Source organism: Phalangium opilio, unplaced genomic scaffold, assembly GCF_054372755.1.
Source record: "Phalangium opilio isolate 3A_F unplaced genomic scaffold, DU_Popi_V2 ptg000009l_1, whole genome shotgun sequence".
Lineage (NCBI taxonomy): Eukaryota > Metazoa > Arthropoda > Arachnida > Opiliones > Phalangiidae > Phalangium > Phalangium opilio.
Window position 1 is genome coordinate 1,820,893 of NW_028324146.1, and position 7,849 is coordinate 1,828,741.

Genomic DNA, 7,849 nt, shown 5'->3' on the forward strand with positions numbered 1-7,849 from the left:
GCGCTTCTCTCATTTTGAGCTGGCAGGCTGATTTGCGCGCCAGCAGCGGGCAAGTAACGAAACTTTAAGGTGTGTCCTGTGGTTTGAGGTAACGAATCAGAAACGGTGACAAGAACAGCTGTTTTAATAGACTGCTAGAAATTCCGGTCAAACTAGTGTGGGGTCCTAGGCCCACGGATTGTAATGGATTTTCATAAGAGTTCTACCCAGACGGCTTTTCAGCGATTGGCGCTGAAGAAGTTTTGAACACGCCCCACAGTTTGAGTGCAACAGCCTCTCGGCGTGGGATTTTTTTCAGTATACTAAATCGTTTTTCTAGTGGGGAGGAAACTTTCCACCCTCTTTTACGATTGCCATAGGCAATTTTGACTTGCAGGGATGGATACTATATAAAGCCTTAGTGTCCAATACTTCTCAGGATAAGAAGTCATTAACTTCTGCTAATATCTCCATACTGCCTTTTTTCTGCTTTTTTTTTTTTTACCTTTGCTATTACTAAAGTGACGAATCATCTTTCGCAAGTTAAACGCTGCAAGAGCGTTACTAATAGAAAGACACCGAGCGCCGTATTTTTCTTTACTGCAGTAACGCATAGAAAATTGATTAGAATTATTCTAGGACTTCCCCTTTTATAGGCCTTACACAATGCTGGAGGCTATGCACCGATAAGATAATTGGATTTTCTTACTAAAGATTTTTCCCATTATATTTCAGCTACAGATTTTCTAAACGAACCTAGTCTTCGGTAAACTGTAAACATTATTCAATAGATTTTCCATTTTTAAGATAAAATTGTTTTCGTTATCACTCAGGAGGACTTAATTAAATCTACATGTCGAGAAGGCAGAAGGTACTTTTTCTCTATGAGGATTTACATCATTGTGCAAGTCCGCGTAGTTTCGGCTTTGGTGAATTTTAACATGTCATTCTAGTTTTACGTATCTTTAAATCGTACATTATGAAGAGTTTCCGATAAGGTATCGTAGATCAAAAGCATATAGAGACAACAGAAAGTGAGAAAGTAAAGGAAAGCGCTGGTGACAATCACGTGATTCGATTGGCCTCTGAAACAACGAAAAAATCTTTATAAAAATCGCGTATGATTTCTAGCTCGTACATTAGTAAATTATATTTATTAATCAGGTTTGTACAACACAATCTATCATAATCTCCAAGAACCAAAAATATTCTGTCGCGTTCCCCGAATGCCTCGGAAGCCAAATTGGCTATTTTAAGGGAAAAAAAAATTGAGAAGTAATAATAAATTAGGGCCCTGATTGATTGATTTTAAGGAGAATACACTACGAAAGGATTTCGTTAACCTCCTCACTGTCTGATTACTTTTGTTATTTCTATTTGCTTTATAGTTTACGTAATTTTGAATCGTAGATTATTAACCATTTCAGATAAGATATATTGTAGACTAACCTCGTGTTTAAGGGACACTTTTAGAGTAAATACGAGGAAAATCAGAGTGCGTCGTATTGAGGAAAAAAAAAGCTCTTGAAAAAAAAAAAAACTTAATTAATTGGTTTGATACGGGCCCGAGCTTCCACACGAGATATGGAAGAAATTGAAGGACAGAGTAATATTACGGTTGAAGAATCACCTGTGCCTTCGTGTAAAAGGCAGGTTTCCAAAGACATTGAAGAGATTCAGGAAGGATTACTGAGAGCAAAAGAAATTGGAAAGGTAATGATTTAAAATTTTTGTTTTATCACGTTCGCTATTGATGCCATTTTGGAATCAATTAAGTTACCGTTTTTTCTACAACTTATAATAGTATTGACTATTTATCGCGATTCGCCAAATCGTTACTAGGGATCACTCCTTTGAAGGGAAAATAAAATGTCCGGGCAATCGTTATTCAATCGATTAAGACTAAAAAATAACAGCGAAATCATTCAGAAAACTTCCATTATAAAATGTCTGTTAATTTTTTATAAATAAGCATTGCGCCTCAATTATTTAGAGGGGACAATGAATTAAGTTTCAAAAGTTGACGTGCTGAGCTTAACAATAATTTTTGTAAGACAAGGCGAATATTTTTATACAAATTAAAACGCGAGATTAATTGCAGACCATTTTTAAGACCCCTGAACATTCAAATACCCTAACAATTTGGAAAAGGACTAAGATTAATTTCAACATTGTTTTCACGCTTTTATTCGGAATAGTCAGAAGAATTCTAAAAACACTGATATTTTTCACATTGTATTTGTTACCTCTAAACTATGTGACCGTTTTTCTTTTATTATCTTAAAGGCCGACTTCCAGCGTTAAGGGTTCTTGAGAACTGAAAACCGAGCATTGAGACAAACAATGAAGCGACCGTGCCGATTTTCGAAGCCCCGCTGGGGGGCAAAAGTTGGAAGGGTTCTCGCTAACTGAAATCCATGCAATGTGGTTCTAGCGAACTGAAGATGAACAATGGAAATCCTTTTAAATTTATTTCCTCTCGAATTTTTGCTTTCCCCTGAAGGAAATTCTATATTGTGTTAGCTACAACTCTTCCATCTTTTACCCCAGCGGGGCTTTGAAAATCGGCACGGTCGCTCCATTGTTAGTCTCGATGCTCGGTTTTCAGTTCGCTAGAACTCTTTTCGATGGAAGTCGGCCTTTAAATTTCGGAAAGCTGTTGATATTGATTTTGATGTTCTTCCATTAGTTTAAATCGATTAAAAACTATTTGTAGGCTCATTTCATTTTCTCTTCGAACTGAACGATAGTTACAGCAGTGTGCCTTATTTGTTCAAGCTTAATATTATCAAAGATAGTATGACATAACGAGTAAAGAGAGCGTAAGCGACTTGTTTAGTTTGATCAAGAAGTGATATCTAATTTATTAGGGAGAAGGTATAAATTCGCTATATTTCCATCTTTATCTCCAGTCCAAACGTAGGTCCGAATTTAATCCCCGCCTTTAAATTACAACCAGCATCTCATTGGTTCTTGAAAACTCACGTCAGCCCGACGCGAATGACGAAAATTACGTATTTTCCGACTGAGGAGAGGCGAAATAGCCCGGCCTCCATTTACGTCCCCCTTGTATTTTGAAAGGGGGACTGGGACTAAGGCGCGCGAATACTTAGGCATCTTATACCTTCTCCCTAATAAGCTAGATATCACTTCTTGGTTTGATTTACTGAACCGCACGCTACTGGGGAAACAATAAAACGTTTTCAATAGAGTGGTGTTTGATCACATCCTTTTTCTTAAACCAAAACATTTTTTATCCAAAGACAAAAGGACTAGGGTGGACTGTTAACTTTCAAGCGCCATCTAAACGTCTTTTGGATACTCATGCCCAATGTTCTGTCTTAACACTTTATGAAAAACAGCTATACTGCGCCGACTTTTGAAAAGGATCTACTAGCAGATTGTCACTGCGAATTCTATGATTTAAAACCCCTAAAATATTCGTACATACATCAAAAGTCGACCGAAGAGAGAAATTAAAATATGTATTATTATCAGAAGTGTATAAAATTTCTCTTCCAGAGAAGTGTACTGCACAAAGCGGGGTAAGTGTAACGTCATTCTTCCCAACATATTACATATGTAACAAGGTTACTAAACCGAATCACATACTCATCATCATAAATACTCTATTAGCGCCGAACTATTTGTCCCACCCCAAGACTAGGTTTGTGGGTTGATTGCTGGGATTTATTGCCACACAATTATAGAATTCACCCTAGCACGGTGCGATGCCCATCTGAAGTTTGATGAGCAAGAAAGTAAACAAAAATGGTGAGCCTGGCAAGAATGACGTTACATGACTAAAGTATTAAGAGGATACACAGTGTCATCCTTCTTCTATTATCCCCTTCTGTTATTATTTATTAAAGTAGAGCTCTGATTGATTAATGCATGAAAAGAAGTTATATCAACACTTGGTTCGTGTGCGTTGCAAAACATAATTCTAGACGTCCTGTAGGGCCTTCTAGATAAGAACCCACACCCTTCCGTAATTTTAAAGTAAATAGTCACAGCTTTTTGCAAATTATTCCATAGAATAGGGAGCTAACAACTGGCTACGAGGAAGAGGTAGTCTGACGTCATGTATCCCCCCTCTGGTTGGCATTGTTGCGTGTAGAATACTGCTTCCAACCGCTAGGGGGGGATGAAATTCCAGTAAGAGTTAGACGGATGTGACGTTTTTGGGCCAGAACTGTTAGCTCCCTATACTTTGAATGCGCTATACTTATGACTTTCCTTAGCATTCCCAGTGCGCAAGTACTTCCTGTTGTTTCTATTTGCCTTTGATATTATGGTTTACAAGATGCCACTACGCTACGATTTCTTTGACGAAATAATTACTATTATATGAATGTGAATTAGCCATTGTATATGACAATATCAAGGTTAAACGTCCATACTTTCCTTGTGCAAATAGGAAAAATAAAACAGACGTAAATATGAATTTTTAAAACTTTCCTCCTTGTAGTCTGCGACGGCGGAGTTGCTGCTTCTTCTTACAGAGGGATTTGGTCATTCTCCTAAACCAGCACCCACGGATAATTCATCAAATAACGAGTAAGAATAAAATTTTCAATACTAAATTGAATGCTTGTAATACTGGTTTAATAACGTAATAATTGGAACGGATCAGTGCCGGCGCGTTAATAGCGCAGATTCTCACAATCTCTTCACCTCTGCTAAACTCAATTGCACCATTTCACTTGTAAATTATTCAATTAATTGAGCAGCTAATTTAATCTGGGTCAGGATTCTCCGATAGTGTACGGAGAATCTTATGCTTTGATATTTCTCAAATTACCTTAGCTCAATTTTTAGCCACATATCGTGTGATGTACATACATCTACGATGAGGCTCTTAGTTTGACATGTTCTGTTGTCGTAGTAGGAGTGTCACAGTACCACCTTTGGCAGAATAAAAATTTTCGTTCGTCATTGAAGGGAATGTGAAAGGGAGATAATTGTGGTGAAACGATAATTTTCGTTCGCTTACTTAAAAGGAAGGGAATTATGATAGTAAGATTAAGTTATATACTCTCCCTCCAAAAATTCCTCTCACTTGTAGACAATTATTTCACGCTTTCATTGAAAAAAATCGAGGGGAATTTTAAAAGCATAGGCAAGTATATACTGAGGTTATTTTAGAGTGGTCTTATGGCACCGGGATATCACAATTATAGCATAAGTATATTTATTGAATGCTTGTGGCCCGGGAAGTGCACTACTTTTAAGGCTTAGGTTTGCGTTACGGGTAATCGTTTCAGCACTTTTAAAGACTGCGTGACGTGAGGCTACTCATTCAAGTTTCCTGTTTGTGTCATACTATTACAAGTAGTACTATCAATATTGTTAAGATTACTGGTCTCTCAAGTTTTCTGTTTGTGGCGCACTATTACAATTATATAAGAAGACAAATTATTCAAGTAAACATTATTAGTAATCATATTAGCACAGTTAAAAATAGCGCATCGAGGGGCTAATCACTCTGTTTTTCTGTAATTAAATAAGGGTATACTTATGCGTTAGGATTAATCGTTTTATCACTGTTAAAGGCTCCGCATCGAGGGGGAAATCAGGTTTTCTATTTGCTTCGCACTATAACAGAAGTAAATAAATTGAAGTTACCATTACAAGTTATCATTCTAGCACACTTAAAAAAGCGCATCACACAAATTTTCTCTACGCATGTTAAGTGCGGTACGATGTGGCTACTATTATGAGCCCAACCCTTGGGCCATCTTGTTTAAAGCTGCTAATTGGTCGTCTCCTTACGATAAATACCAGCATTAATGCGTACAACTTATAGGAATCATTGTGTAGTCGATTTCTCAACGCATCTAGGCGGGTGTAAGATTGAGGTTCATACCATGGTTTTTTTCTTCAATTTTCTGGGGGAATTTTAAGAATTTTGCGGACAAATACAATTTATTCGTTAATCGAAACAGACGAACTTTCGAAATCGAATTCCGGTAGTAAGTTAAATGGAATTGAACAGACAGAAAATGAAAAATAAAAGTTTTTGGAACGAAAGATTTTCTTGCATACCCGCTGTTCTTTGTCGAGGAAACATTACAGGGGTGTAAATATTGACACATTTATCTATATCTATATAAATCAAAGTCCTGACTGACTGACTGACTGACTGATTGCCCTAGAAGGCTGAAAATTTGCAGGAACGTTACTCATAAGCAGTAGGCGCGTACTAAGAAAGATTTCCCCCCCCCCAATCCGCCGCCATCTTAAAAAATGGCACCCTGAAATGTAAAAAATCTTCTCTATGCAACAAAGTCCGCGCGTTTCAACCGATTTCACAAATATTTAGTACGCCGGTTTCCTTTAACCTATATGACGGGCTGAATGGTCTTTGGGTTTGATTTGTTGCCATCTTTTTAAATGGCGGCCAAAAATTTTAAAACTCCTCTTTATGGAATAATGTCCGCCTATAAAGTAATAAAAAATGCATCCCTAGGGGCTGACGGGCAACGCCGAGTGCCTTCGCTCCTAGGGTGCTAAAAAAATATTAGTCATCAGTAAAATCTACTCATTCTTTATATCCTACGGCGTGAAATTTTGTTTTACTAAAAAAACAACAATGTTAAAATCTCATAATTAATTTTGTTGTCCATACAATCTAACCAAAAGATGCAATAAAAAATTAATGGCCCCTAAAACAATTACGTTAATTTAAGGGTGAAACCATTCTCTTTCATAGAATTTTTATAATTGGCCCCTAAAATACCCGCGACAATTTATGGAAGACCCCCTTTGCAACTGTAATAAGAGCGCCATCTAGTAAATATATTGGGTGAAAATATTTCCTATATGAAACTGGGTATTTCCCCACGTAAAAATTGACACGCTCAGGCCTAGGTATCTCTCAATTCCCAAGATCTAGGTAACTTCCATTTCGGCTTTATTTAGTGCGAACAAGGCAAAATACTCGGAAACTTCTCTTAAATTTAATTCTAAGCAATTTCTCTCTTAATCAACCCCAATATTTCGAGTCCGTGGTAGAGGCCTCTTTCACTCTTCCTTTCTCTTCATATCCCGTTCGTTTTAAAAAAATAATATACATGTATGTAATAAACACGTTTATGAAGAAATTCCTAAATTCCATATATCAGCAGAGAGAATTTATAATAGGGAGTAGAAACTGAGGAATATTATGTAGCTCAAAAATCACGTGATCAACAAAACTGGCCAGGTCTATTTCCGGTACTATTTTTAGTGGCCCCTCCCTCTAGGGCGGTTCTAGAATGTTGCGGAAGGGTCTCTAGGGGAGATGGACACTACCTTTTTAGGAAAAGGGAAACGTCTGACTTGCAATAACTCCAAATGGCGCCAGTCGCACTCGAAATCGCAAACCCTTATCGGGTAATTGTACAACCAACAGTGATTGAGGATAAACTTTAAAATTAAAAGAATGTCACGTGACCGGAAATTTACCTGGCCAGTTTTAGCGTCGCAGCCTACATGTTTGAGCTACATAGTATTTAGCACTGTCAAGGGCAAGAGCTTTTTCTCCCTATTATAAATTCTCTCTGATATCAGCAACACCGAGACGACAAAAAAAGCTCCGAAGGTGACTTTTTAGCCCGAAGCCCTACCGCGTATCCGCACTAAACCATTTTACAACAGTCAATGTAAAAAAAGAAACAAGAAAATCAATGCCAGTATAGAAAATATTTTCGGACTTGAAATTTTATTTTCAAAATTTTGATAAAATTCTAGCCTAAAAGTCTATAAAGCTTTTAAGTCGAGGGGTTAGTCACTTGAATAATCAGGTGTACAAAACCGAAGAAATGGATTACTTAATTTTTTGGAATTCTTGGAATACCATTAGTAATCACATTAATTTTTATGGGTA

The 7,849-nt window shown here is 37.2% G+C and overlaps 1 long non-coding RNA gene across 1 annotated transcript; it reads left to right on the forward strand.

Moving 5' to 3' along the window:
* Positions 1–332: 332 nt before the first annotated feature.
* LOC149713076 (uncharacterized) lies at positions 333–4,543 on the forward strand. Its single transcript, XR_016371639.1, has 2 exons — positions 333–1,692; positions 4,451–4,543. It is a non-coding gene; the product is annotated as an uncharacterized LOC149713076 (long non-coding RNA).
* Positions 4,544–7,849: the final 3,306 nt, after the last annotated feature.